At 43.5% G+C, this 13163-nt stretch overlaps 1 protein-coding gene across 2 annotated transcripts in view; it reads right to left on the bottom strand.

Moving 5' to 3' along the window:
- The window catches only part of kansl1b (KAT8 regulatory NSL complex subunit 1b), a 155807-nt gene extending 143154 nt beyond the window's left edge, over positions 1-12653 (bottom strand). For both annotated transcript variants that reach the window (XM_069905226.1, XM_069905229.1), the window contains exons 1-2: positions 12404-12653; positions 11270-11383 (exon numbers count right to left, since the gene is read on the bottom strand). The gene's annotated coding sequence lies outside the window, so the exon portion shown is untranslated. The remainder of the gene's footprint in view (positions 1-11269; positions 11384-12403) is intronic.
- Between the last annotated feature and the right edge of the window lie 510 nt (positions 12654-13163).

The following is a 13163-nucleotide window of genomic DNA, read 5'->3' on the forward strand; positions in this document are numbered from 1 at the left end:
CTGGCCCGCGTCCTGCTCAACCACCTTCTCCAACATCTTGAGCAAGATTTGTTCCCAGAAAGCCAGTACGGCTTCTGTGCTGAATGTGGGACCACGGACATGATTTTTGCTGCGCACCAACTCCAGGAAAAGTGCCAGGAGCAAGATAGCGACCTCTACATGACCTTTGTCGATCCAACCAAGGCTTTTGATACAGTCACCAGAGAAGGCTTGTTGAAGATCATGGAGAAGTTTGGCTGACCCAGCAAGTTCATCACAATTGTCCAGCCGTTCCATGACGATATGACGGTGAAAGTTCTGAATGACGGCAACAAGTCGGAGGCCTTTCCAATGACAGATGGCGTCAAACAAGGCTGCGTTCTCGCCCCGAATCTGTTCAGTATGATATTCTCTGTCATACTGATAGATGCCTTCTGTAACTACAAAGAAGGAATCCATGTCAGTTACAGGACTGATGGCAAGTTGTTCAACCGGGTGCAAGAGACGGTCATCAGAGACTTCTTGTGTGCTGATGACTGTGCACTCACCACCAGCACAGAGCAGAAGACGCAGCATGAAATGGACAGCTTCTCACATGCCTGCGACAACTTTGGTCTCACTATCAGCACCAAAAAGACTGGTTATGTACCAGCCTGCCCCAGAAGAGCCATACCAGGAGCCGCGCATCTCAGTAAAGAGCCAGAACCTCTAGGCAGTCGACAACTTCACCTACCTGGGCAGCAAACTCTCTCGCGCAGTGAACATAGACGCTGAGGTCAACAACAGGATTGTCAAAGCCAGCGCCGCCTTTGGGAGACTCTGTGAGAACGTCTGGGAGTGGAGAGGACTCAACCTTACCACCAAGCTGAAGGTCGACTGTGCAGTGGTCCTTACCATCCTCCTTTACGCCAGTGAGACCTGGATTGTCTACAGCAGACACGCCAAACAGCTCAACCATTTTCACCTGAGCTGTCTCCGCAGACTTCTGCACATCAGGTGGCAGGATAAAGTCCCCGACACGGAAATCCTGGAACAAGCTGGGCTCTGTAGCGTCTTTACCCTCCTGCTGAGGCCAGGTGGGCTGGACATGTGGTCAGAATGCCAGACAGCCGATTCCCTTAGCAGCTGCTTTACGGAGAACTGTGTCAAGTGCTCAGACGGGAGGGCAGAAGAAACGTTATAAAGATTGTCTCAAAGCATCCTTCAAAGGTCTGGGTGTTGACATCTATACGAGGGAGGCATTTTTGCACTCGACCATCCAGCTTGGCACAGCAAGATCACCACAGGAGCCCGTACAGCTGAAGTCAGGCGCATCACCGAGGTGCAACGAAAGCGTGCTGTGCGCAACGCCCGAGCAGCATCCACTGCCACGGCGGCACCCACCTACTTGTGTCCCACATGTGGGCAAGCCTTCGGGGCCCAGATTGGTCTCACCAGTCACTTCTGGACCCACAGCCACCAATCTCCCGTTTGATTTTGAAATCATGGTCATCTTCAACTATGAAGGATGAACAACAACAACACCAGTTCAATCTCTATTTCCCAGCATCCCCCCGCAACTTATTCCCTCTCCTCATGCTTATCACCTTTACTTTCAATTCCTACTGATATTATTTGCAAGAAAGGGGTGTTCACACCAGTGAATGAACCTCAAGGAAATTCACCAGGTTACAGGGCGACTGTAAAAACACTGGTCAGCACCAAGTACCCAGGTCCTAAAGATGAGACACAAACACTAACCGCTGTGCTACCCATCTCCATGAATATCACGACGAGTATCTCCAAATCACTCACACAGACAGTTGTGGAGCTGGACAGCAGGAAAACAAGTCATTTGGCCCAATTTTTCCATGCCGACCCAGGTTATCCTACCCTCTAACGCATGGTTCTCAACCTTTTTATTTCCACTCACATACCACTTTAAGAAATTCCTATGTCATCCGTTCTGTGATTAGTAAGGGGTTGCTTAAGTTGTCTGTGAGTGGAAAGGAAGGCTGAGAACCACTGCTCGAGACCCAATTGTTTCTGAAATATTTTGCTTGAGAAAAATTGCCATTGGCCCATTTCCTTTGGAGTTATGAAACTGGACATAACGAGTCAATTAGGGACAATTAAAACAGTGGTTTTAAAAAATTTTCTTTCCACCCACATACCACCTTAAGCAATCCCTGACAAATCACAGAGCATAGGGATTACTTAAAGTAGTATGTGAGTGGAAAGGAAAAGGTTGAGAACCACTGCTCTAATCCATACCTATCCTAATGCTACATGTACCTGTCCAAATGCCTTTTAAATGTCTTAATTATACCCAGTTCACCACTTCCTCTTGCAGCTTGTTCCACATACCCACAACCATCAGGATAAAAGGTGACCCTTGGGTCTCTTAAATCTTTTTCCTCTCACCAGAAACCAATGCCCACTCAGTTTGGACTCCAGTACCCTGAGAAAAAGACCGCTAACTATTTACCTTAACTTTGCCCAACACACAAAATATTAGCCTGGCAATTTAAAACAGAACAAGCTAAAAGAACTGTATTGGCATCGAGGAAAAAAGACAAACAAATTACATATAATCCAATGGAGATTAATGAGAACTTTAAGGAATTTTATGAACAATTATACCAAACTGAAAACGAGGGGAAAGATGATAAAATATAAGAGTTCTTAGCTAAAATTGAATGCCGAAATTGCAAGAAGAGGAGCAAAACAAACTGATAAAACCATTTGAAATAGAAGTAGTCCAAGATATATTAAAAAAGCTGCCGAACAATAAAACGCCTGGAGAGGATGGATTCCCAATAGAATTCTATAAAACATTTAAAGAGTTATTAATTTCTCCTCTCCTGGAAGTAATGAACCAGATAGAAGAAACACAAAACTTGCCAGATTCATGTAAGACAGCAATAATTACAGTAATACCAAAGATGGGGAAGGATCCACGAACACCAGCATCATATAGACCAATATCTCTACTTAATTCAGATTATAAGATAATAGCAAAATTATTAGCAAAGAGATTGGCTGACTGTGTACCAAAAATAGTAAAACAAGATCAAACTGAATTTATTAAGAAGAGACGAACAGCGGATAATGTCTGTAAATTTATTAATCTAATTCATGCAGTTCAAGGAAATAAGAAGCCAACAGTGGCTGTTGCTTTAGACGCAGAAAATGCCTTTGACAGGGTAGAATGGAATTATTTATTCAAAGTATTACAGAGGTTCAATCTACCAGAAAAATATATTAATTAGATTAAAGCATTATTTAATGGACCATTGGCGAACGTAACAGTAAATGGATATGTATCGAAACAATTTAAATTAAGTAGGTCAACTAGGCAGGGATGTCCACTATCTCCCTCACTGTTCGCTTTAGCAATAGAACCATTGGCAGAACTGATAAGAACAGAAAATAAAATAAAAGGGATAAAAATAAAGGAGTATAAAATCAGTTTATTTGCAGATGACATCATAGTATACTTAACAGAACCAGAAATATCAATAAAAGAACTACATAAGAAATTGAAGGAATATGGAGAAATATTGGGGTAGAAGATCAACGCAAATAAAAGTGAGGTGATGCCAATGAATAATACGGATTATATAGAATTTAAAAAAGAATCACCATTTAAATGGCAAACACAAGCAATCCGATACCTAGGTATTAGATTAGATAATTTAAGCCACTTGTACAAATTAAATTATCAGCCACTAATAAAGAAATTGCAGGAAAACTTAGAACATTGGAAAGAATTACCGCTAACGTTGATAGGGAGGGTAAATTGCATTAAAATGAATGTCTTCCCAAGGATATAATACTTATTTCAATCGTTACCAATTCCCTTAACTGAGAAATTCTTTAATGAACTAAAGAGAATAATAAGGAAAGTTTTATGGAAAGGGGGGAAACCGAGGATAGCATTAGATAACTTAACAGAGAGGTACAACCAAGGTGGTTTGCAGATACAAAACTTTAAAAATTATTGAGCAGCACAATTAATCAAATTATCAGATTTTTATCAAACAAGGGAAAAACCAGATTGGACTAAGATAGAGCTAGATAAAATAGGGGAGAAGGTATCAGAACATATACTTTATAAGTGGGATGAAAAGCTGGTATGATATAAAAGCTCACCAGTATTGCATCATTTACTCAATATATGGAAGAAGATTCACTTAGAAAGGAAAAAACAAATGACCAAATATCAAAATTACTATTGACGCAAAATCTTTCCTTTAGAAAATTGGAGAGAAAAGGAATTAAAAGAATAGAAAATTGTTTTTTGGGAAATAATTTATTAACATTTGAACAAATGAAGTACAAATATGGAATAACTCATGCTACAATGTTTGCATATCATCAACTGAAAGCCTACTTAAAGGATAAATTGGGAAACACACTGAAATTACCAGAAGGAAGCAGCTTTGAATATGTGATTACAGACGCAATGATAATGATTATTAGCTGCAAGAAAAGGAAAATGAGGAAATCAGCTATAAACCCAAACAAAAGTGGGAAAAAGATTTAAACAAAGATAAAAAATGAAACATGGGATAAGTTATGCTCTGGAACTATGAAGAATATAATATAATTCTTCAACTATGAAGAATATAATAAACAAGGTAATGCATGATACAGTATAATTGGTTACACAGGTTATATATCACGCCCCAAAAGTTAAAAGAATGGGACCCAACAGTATCAGATAGATGTTTTCGCTGTAAGAAGGAAATGCGAACGACAGTACATGCAATTTGGGCATGTGAGAAAGTGAAAAAGTTTTGGGAAGATCTAAATTAGATATTAAATAAAATAAAATCACAAAAAACAACATACCAAAAAATCCAGAGATCTTCTTTCTAAGTAATATAAGAAGTAAAGAATTAGGCCTCAAACTGGATGAAGCACAAAAAAGATTTATTATGATAGCCTTAGCTGTAGCAAAAAAATGTATAATGTCAACTTGGAAATCAGAAGAGAGCCTGAGAGTACAGCAATGGTACATAGAAATTAATACATGTATTCCATTGGAAAAAATAACATATAATTTAAAAAATAAAGTCACATTATTTGAGCAAATTTGGCAGCCATACATGGAACATAACAGAGAGGGCTCGCCTCGGACCTCCACCCCCTAAAATGATAAGACGACAAAATGACTTGATCCAGTGTGGAAAAGTATATGACACATTTTTCTTGTTTATTTTCATTGTGTGATGACATTGTTTAATGGTTTTATTGTATATGTTGAATGGGTTTGGAGGGGGGTGGGAAGAGGGGAGGGAAGGTAGGGGACAAAAGGGGAGAAAATGCCACTGCGTATATTTAAGAGGGAAATGTTTGTATGTATTTTGATTGATATGGTTCAGTGTGAAAAAATGTTTAAAAAGCAACATCTCCTTGTAATTTAACCCTTCCAGTCCCAGGTAACATCCTTGTGAATCTGTTTTGTAACATTTCCTGCTTAACAACATCCTTCTGAATGTGGTTAACCAGAACTGCCAACAGTACTCCAAATATAGTCTCATCATTATATACTCATGTAACAGTACAGAAACAGGTGGATCAGCCTGTGTGTCTGTGCTGAAAATGATGTTCAAATCAAGCCAAAATGTTGCTGCTTGCACATGAAAGGTATCCCTCCATATACCTTTCTATCTAGAAGTCTTTTAAAGTACGATTCTTTAAGCTTACTCTACCCCTTGCAGCCTGTTCTTTTATAAATCTTCATCAAGTCTCAGCTCAGACTCTGACAATCCAAAGAAAACAACCCCCAAGTTTAGAAGCATAGAACGCTGCAGCACAAATAAAAACAAGCCATTCAGCCTTTCTAGTCTGTGCAAACCATTGTTCAACTCATCCCAATAACCTGCTCCAGACCCTGCAGATCTCTCCCATCCACGTATCCATCCAATTTACTCTTAAAACACACGATTGAACCCGCATTCACAACGTCAGATGGCAACTCATTCCAGACTCCAACCACTCTCTCAGTAAAGAAGTTCTCCCTAATGTTCCTTCTAAACATTTACCATTTCACCCTAAAGCCACATCCTCTTATATCTGGTATTTTAAGTGGAAAAAGCCAACTTGCATTTTCTCTGTCTATACCTCTCATAATTTTGTAAACCTCTATCAAATCTCCCCTCATTCTTCTTCGTTCCTAGGAATAAAGCCTTACCTGTTTAATCTTTTCCTGTAACTCAACTCTGGCAACATCCTAGTAAATCTTCTCTGCACTCTTTCAATCTTATTGACATCCTTCCTGTGGCTAGGCGACCAGAACTGCACACAATACTTCAAATTTGGCCTCACCAATGTCTCTTCCAACTTCACCATTACATCATAACTCGATACTCAGTACTTTGATTTATAAAGGCCAAGATGCCAAAAGCTTTCTTTACAACCCTGACCACCTCTGATGCCACTTTCAGGGAACAATGTACCTGTATCCCCAGGACTCTTTGCTCCTCCACACTTCTCAGTGCCCTGCCATTTACAGTGTACATCCTTCCTTGTTTCCCTTCCAAAATGCATCACCTCACGCTTGTCTGCATTAAACTCCATCATCCATTTATTGGCCTATTCTCCCAGTTGGTCCAGATCCCTCTGCAAGCTTTGAAAATCTTCTTCACTGTCCACAGCACCTCCTATCTTTATGTCATCAGCAAACTTGCTGATCCAATTTACCACATTATCATCCAAATCATTGATATCGACAGCAAACAACATTGGTCCCAACACAGATCCCTGAGGCACATCACTTGCCACAGGCCTTCAGTCTTAGAAGCAAGCATCCACTACCACTCTGTTTTCTCCCACACAGCCAATTTCAAATCCAGTTTACAACCTCTCCATGGACTAACCTCCCATGTGGGACCTTGTTGAAGGCCTTACTAAAGTCCATGTAAACAACAACCACAGCATCTACCTTCTTGTTAACTTCCATGAAAAACCCTACAAGATTTGTTAAACATCACCTACCATGCTCAAAGCCATGCTGACTGTCCTTAATCAACCCATGGCAGTCCAAATACCTATATATCCTATCTCTTAGAACTCCTTCCAATAAATTACCTACTACTGATGTAAGGCTCACTGGCCTATACTTAACTGGTTTATTCTTGGAGCTTTTCTTAAACAGCGGGACAACACGAGCTACTCTTGAATCCGCTGGCTCTTCTCCCATTGCTGAGGACATTTTGAATATATCTGTCAGGCCCCTGCAATTTCAACACTTGTCTCCCTCAAGGTCCAAGGGAATATCATGTCCGGCCCAGGGGATTTGTTCGCTGTAAAACAGCAATCACCTCCTCCTCTTCCTTAATTTCCATGTTTCATGACACTTCTATTTGTTTCCCTTCCATACGTATTCACTATGTCAATTTCCTGAGTAAAATACTGACGGAAAAAATTCTGTTTAAGATCTCCCCCATTTAGTGACGCTCCACACATAGTTGATCAATTTTCTCCATCATTCTCCTCTTACTCAATATCGTTGTAGAAACCTTTCAGATTTACCAACCTCTCCCCATAACTCATACCCTCTAAACCAGGGAACATCCTGGTGAACCTCCAAAGTCTTCCCATCCTTCTAGTAATAAGGTGAACAATATTCCAAGTACAGCCTCATCATGACCTCCTTATTTTTAAACTCAATGTCCCACCAATGAAGCCAATCTATCCATCTTTACCACATTATATTCTTGTGTGACCTCTTTAAAGAAGCTATGAACCTGGACCACTAGATTCCTCTGAAAATCAACACTTTTAAGAGCTCTACCACTAACTGCATACATTCCCCTGACATTTGACCTCCTAAAGTGCAACAACTTGTACTTGTCTGGATTAAACTTCATCTATAGTTTCTCTGCCCATATCCTGTTGTATTTATTGACTGAGTTCCTCCACAACTCCATGAGTCTCAATATCACCTGCAAACTTCCCCACCCACCTACATTTTCATTCAAGTAATTTATACATATCAGAAACAGCAGGGGTCCCAATACCAATCCCTGCAGAAAACCACTGGTCATGGGCTTTCAGTCAGAATAACACTTTTCACAACAACCCTGTCTTAATTGGACCAGCTAATTCGAAATGAAAACCATTAATTGACTTTGGATCCCATGGATCTGCACCTTCTGGATCAGCCTACTATGAGGAACCTTCCCTAATTTAATACATTTCTACAAGACCCAAGCTGATCCTTATCCACAATCACATTATTGGCTTCATTGGTGGGACATTGAGTTTAAAAATAAGGAGGTCATGATGAGGCTGTACTTGGAATATTATTCACCTTATTACTAGAAGGATTGGAGGTTCACCAGGATGTTGCCTGGTTTAGAGGGTATGAGTTATGGGGAGAGGTTGGTAAATCTGAAAGGTTTCTACAACGATATTGAGTAAGAGGAGAATGATGGAGAAAATTGATCAACTATGTGTGGAGCGTCACTAAATGGGGGAGATCACTATTCCCAAAACCTCGTCTGGCCCCTGTCCTGCCTTGGCTCTTCAACAACCCCTCCTGAACACACTTCAATTCTGTCCCGTTTAAGCCCCTGCCACCAAGGATGTCCCTGTCAATAGTGAGGAAATTAAAGTCTCACATGATGACTACTCTGATGCTTTTTGCACAAATTTTATTTCTGATCTCTCTCCACACTGTCTCACTCGTTGAGCCCTCCCTTAGGTGCTATCTGAGTGCACCTGTGTCTCTCCCCCTGATTAGCAAATAGGATTAGCCCAGAATGATCATCTAACATGCTTTTGTGGAAGGGAAAATAACCCAAGTTCGTCCAACCTCTCCCCATAACCCATCCCCTCTAAACCAGGCAATAAGCAGGGAAACCTCTTCTGTGGACTTTGTAAAGCCTCCACATCTTTCCTGGAATGGGGTGACCAGAATTGCACACAGAATTTCAAGTGTGGCCTAACCAAACTTTGAGCTCAACTTGACCTCCTCAATGCCCCACGCAATGAAGCCAACAGGGCTTATACCACCCCATGTATTTGTTTGGCTGCTTCCAAGAAGCCATGAGACTGGACACCTGGCTTGAAGAGTTTGGCCATTAACTGTATACATTCCCCTTGTATTTGATCTCACAAAGTGCAACATCGAAATAGACTCTTCCTCCCTACCAATCTGTGCCAAACTATTATTCAGCCTGGTCCAACTGGTCTGTACCCAGCCAATATCCCTTCATACTCCTCCTATCCATTTGCCTGTCCATAATTTTCTTAAATGATAAAACTGACTCCATATTCGCCACTTCACCTGGCAGCTCGTTCCACACTTCCACCGCTCTGTGGGTGAAGAAGTGCATCACCTCACATTTGTCACACGTGGGTGACAATACCAGGCCTTAATGACTTTCACCATGTGGCACTGGCCTCCATCATTATGAAATGCTTTGAGTGTCTAGTGATGGAGTGCATCAAAGCACACCTTCCAGAGATGCTGGACCCATTCAATCAGCCTTTAGAAGAAACCGTTCCACAGACAATGCTATAGGCTTCACTCTGTCCTGACTCACCTGGAGATCAACGGCTCATACACAAGACTGCTGTTCATTGACTAGCTTGGTGTTTAATACGATCATTCCCTAGAGGCTGGTGGAGAAGCTGTTCTCACTGGGATTCAACACCCCTCTTTGTAATTAAATCCTGGACTTCCTAATGGAAAGGCCACAGTCTGTCCTGTTCCTGTTCACACAACTGCATCGCCAGATCCAGCTCCAACAGCGTCATCAAGTTTGCAGATGACACAACAGTAGTTGACCTCATCAGCAACAATGATGAGTCACACTATAGAGAAGTGGAAAATCTCGTGAAATGGTGGAAGTGTAACAACCTGAGTCTTAATGTAGACAAAATGAAGATGATTGTGGATTTCAGGAGGACCAGGAACAACCAACCTCCACCACACATCAACATTCTATAGTGAAGAGCACCAAGTTCCTTGGAGTTCACATAACTAGTGACCTTTTGTTGATACACAACATCTCCTCACTTGTCAGGAAGGCACAACAGCATCTGCACTTCCTGAGAAGACTGAAGTGGGCAAGGCTACCAGCCACCATTATGTCAACCTTCTATAGGAGTTCTATTGAAAACATCCTGGCCAGTTGCATCACAGTGTGATACAGTTGCTGCAGAGAAATGGATTGGAGGTCAATTCATAGGACCATAAGAGTGACAGAGAGGATCACTGGAGTCTCTCTCCCCTCCATCAATGTGATCTACTGGGATCGTTGTCTGAAATAGGGTGCACAAAATCATTGAGGACCCTTTCCACCAGCACACAGCATCTTTCAGCTGCTCCCATCGAGGGAAGAGATATAGGAGAACCAGAGCCAGCACCACCAGGTTGATGAACAGCTTCTTCCCACGGGCTGTGAGAATGCTGAACGACCAAAGGAACTGCTCATTTTAACCATCCAAGATTCTCATATTCATGAAACAACATTTATTTATTTATATAGATGAATACTTGTTCTGCATCTGATTGTTTGTCTGTGTGTTTTGCACTGAGGACCAGAAAACACTGTTTTGTCGGGTTGCACTTGTACAATAAACTTCACTTGTCTTGTCCGGATTAAATCCCAAAATCCCCGCCAGTTCAAAGTGACCACTACCTCCATTCTGCCCTCACCACACAGTTACTCATCCAAAAGCCATCAGTGGATACATCCTCCAAATGAATATTGACAGCACAGGTCTTCATCACAAATCGACCTGAAGGCCACTGGTTCTATCCCTTGCAACCAAATGAAGCTGCTCCAGTTGGATCATCATGTGACATCATCTGTCCATATCATTTGCTTCTGAAACCTCACCTTTGCCTGCAACAACTCAGACTTCACTCTCAACTTGCTGTCAACTGAGACTGAGCTTCTGTGGCACCTGGTTGAAGCAGTCATTAGAAGATGAGGGTCAGTTGTCTGGCCCATCGAGCCTGCTGTCCCATTCATGAAGATCAAGACTAACTCAGCTTCTCTCACCCACCTGATCCACAAACACCTACGTTCGCCAAAAATTAAAAAGAGAGGTTCCAGCATGAAGGAAGACCAACAGCCCTTGTTGCATATTCCAGCTCTTCAGAAAAAAGTTTGCATCCTGATCCCCTGCCTTCTCATTCGCACCCTGCAAACTCACTTCATTCAGATGATAACACTGATCCCTCGATGGCATAATTCTCCTCACGCCACTCATCATTCTCTGCCCGTCAACGTCCTGCATGTCCTCTGGTTCTTGACCTTTATGCCACTGGGTAAGGTGTCCTTACCTCTAATGCTTGTGTCTGGCCACCCATTGATCCTGCACTCCAGCAGTTCAGACGCACAATGATCCACTGCACACCACAACAAAGACTTCCCTCTTCCATGTTTTTCTCTGGTACCTGTGAGAGAGGACATTCTCAAATCAAATGCACACAAGTAACAACCATCATCAGGAGATCTCTTCTGCTAATCATTCTCAATTAAGGTTCCCCTTTGCCTCCCCACACTCCACCTCTTTCCTATTCTCTCAACCCATTCCTCTCTCCCCATTCCCTCTCATCTTCCCCTCCCTCCCCTTCTCACAATACACATTCTTCCTTAATCCTCTCATTCCCAACGCAGCCTACTCATCGGAACTCAATACACCCACCTCTTCTTCCATTCACTTCCATCCATCATCCTCCATCTGCCACCCTTGAACTACTTCCCTCTAACTCAGCTCTCCCTCCACCTTTCCACTGTCTCTCCTCCATTTCACTCTCCACCCTTCCCATCAAACAATCCGCCTCTCCCTCCCCAACTGTCCTCCCTCCCATTCATCATGCCTCTCCCTCTCTCCTTGACATCCTCACTCCTTCTCTTTCCCAACCTCTCTCCCTCCACCTCCATCTATCCCATTCTCCACTTCACCATTTCTTCCTCCACCCCTTCTCTTGCTCCCTTCATCTTTTCCACCATCTCTTTCCCCTTTCCCTTCTCATTCTTGCCTCCAACACCTCCCAGTTTCTTCACTTCCTCTCTCCCCACTTTCAATCATTCCCACTCTCTCTCCACCTTCCCTTCATCCTCTCCCACATCTACCCATCTTTCACTCTCCACTCCTCTCCTACGATCCCCCTCAAATCCCAACTCTATCAACATATTACCTTTTCCTCTTCACCCTCCCTCTCCCTCACTCCTCCACCCCTCCCTCTTTCTGTCTCATTCTTATCCCCCCTTACCACCCTACCCCTCTCCTCCACCTCATCCTACTAGTTCCCCACGACATCTCCCTAACCCCCTCCTTTTCTCCTCTCCCACCCGTCCCTCCACCTCCTCCCTACCATCCCTCCTCCTCCCCTCACCTCTCCCACTGACCTCCTCTTCCACCACCTTTCATCTCCCCCCAGCACCCAGTCCTAGGTCCAGCCCCAACCAACCTGTCTGTTTCCCTGCGATCAGCCCCCAGCCTAGGACGGGCGAAGCGGACAGGCCCCCCTCCAGGACAGGCCGAGCCGCTTTGCTAGAGCAGCCACCTCATCTGCAGCCAGACGCGGCCGCTAAAAGCGGCCAGCCCCGCGGCGGGACAGGCCGTCGGGGCCGGAGTTAGGTTGAACCAGGGCTCTCGCCCACTGAGCGCCTCCATTCAGCCCAGCCCGGCCGAACCCCCGAGCACCGCGCCGCCGGAAACATCGCCCTCGACCGCTCATTGGCCACAGGGGCTGCCCCCATTGGCTCAGCTGCTGTCACTCAGGAAGCAGAGCCCCGGACACTGTCAGGGTGATGGGCAGAGTGAGGGGGGAGAGAGTGCAGAAGGCCACGTGAGATAAGCAGAGGGTGAAAGACCTGACAGAAAGAGAACGGGTGGGATCTGCAGGGGGAAGTAGAGTGAGGGGAAGAGGGAGAGTGCAATACAGACAGATTGGGGGGGGGGGGGGGGGGGGGGTGAATGTGCTTGTGGTCGAGGGAGAGAGAACAATATGAATTACAGACGGAGAGAGGATCAGTGAAAAACTGAGTGGGAGTGAGGAGAGGAATGGGAGGCCCTACTGTACTCCCTGCACCCCCATGACTGTGTGCCCAAACCTCTCCAAATCAATCAATTAATTCACAGATCATACCAACATAGTAGGCAGGATCTCTAACAATGAGAAAGAGTATGGAATAGAGAGGGACCAGAGGCTTGGTGTCAAGACAGCA

This window comes from Narcine bancroftii, chromosome 12, assembly GCF_036971445.1.
Source record: "Narcine bancroftii isolate sNarBan1 chromosome 12, sNarBan1.hap1, whole genome shotgun sequence".
In the NCBI taxonomy this organism is placed as follows: domain Eukaryota; kingdom Metazoa; phylum Chordata; class Chondrichthyes; order Torpediniformes; family Narcinidae; genus Narcine; species Narcine bancroftii.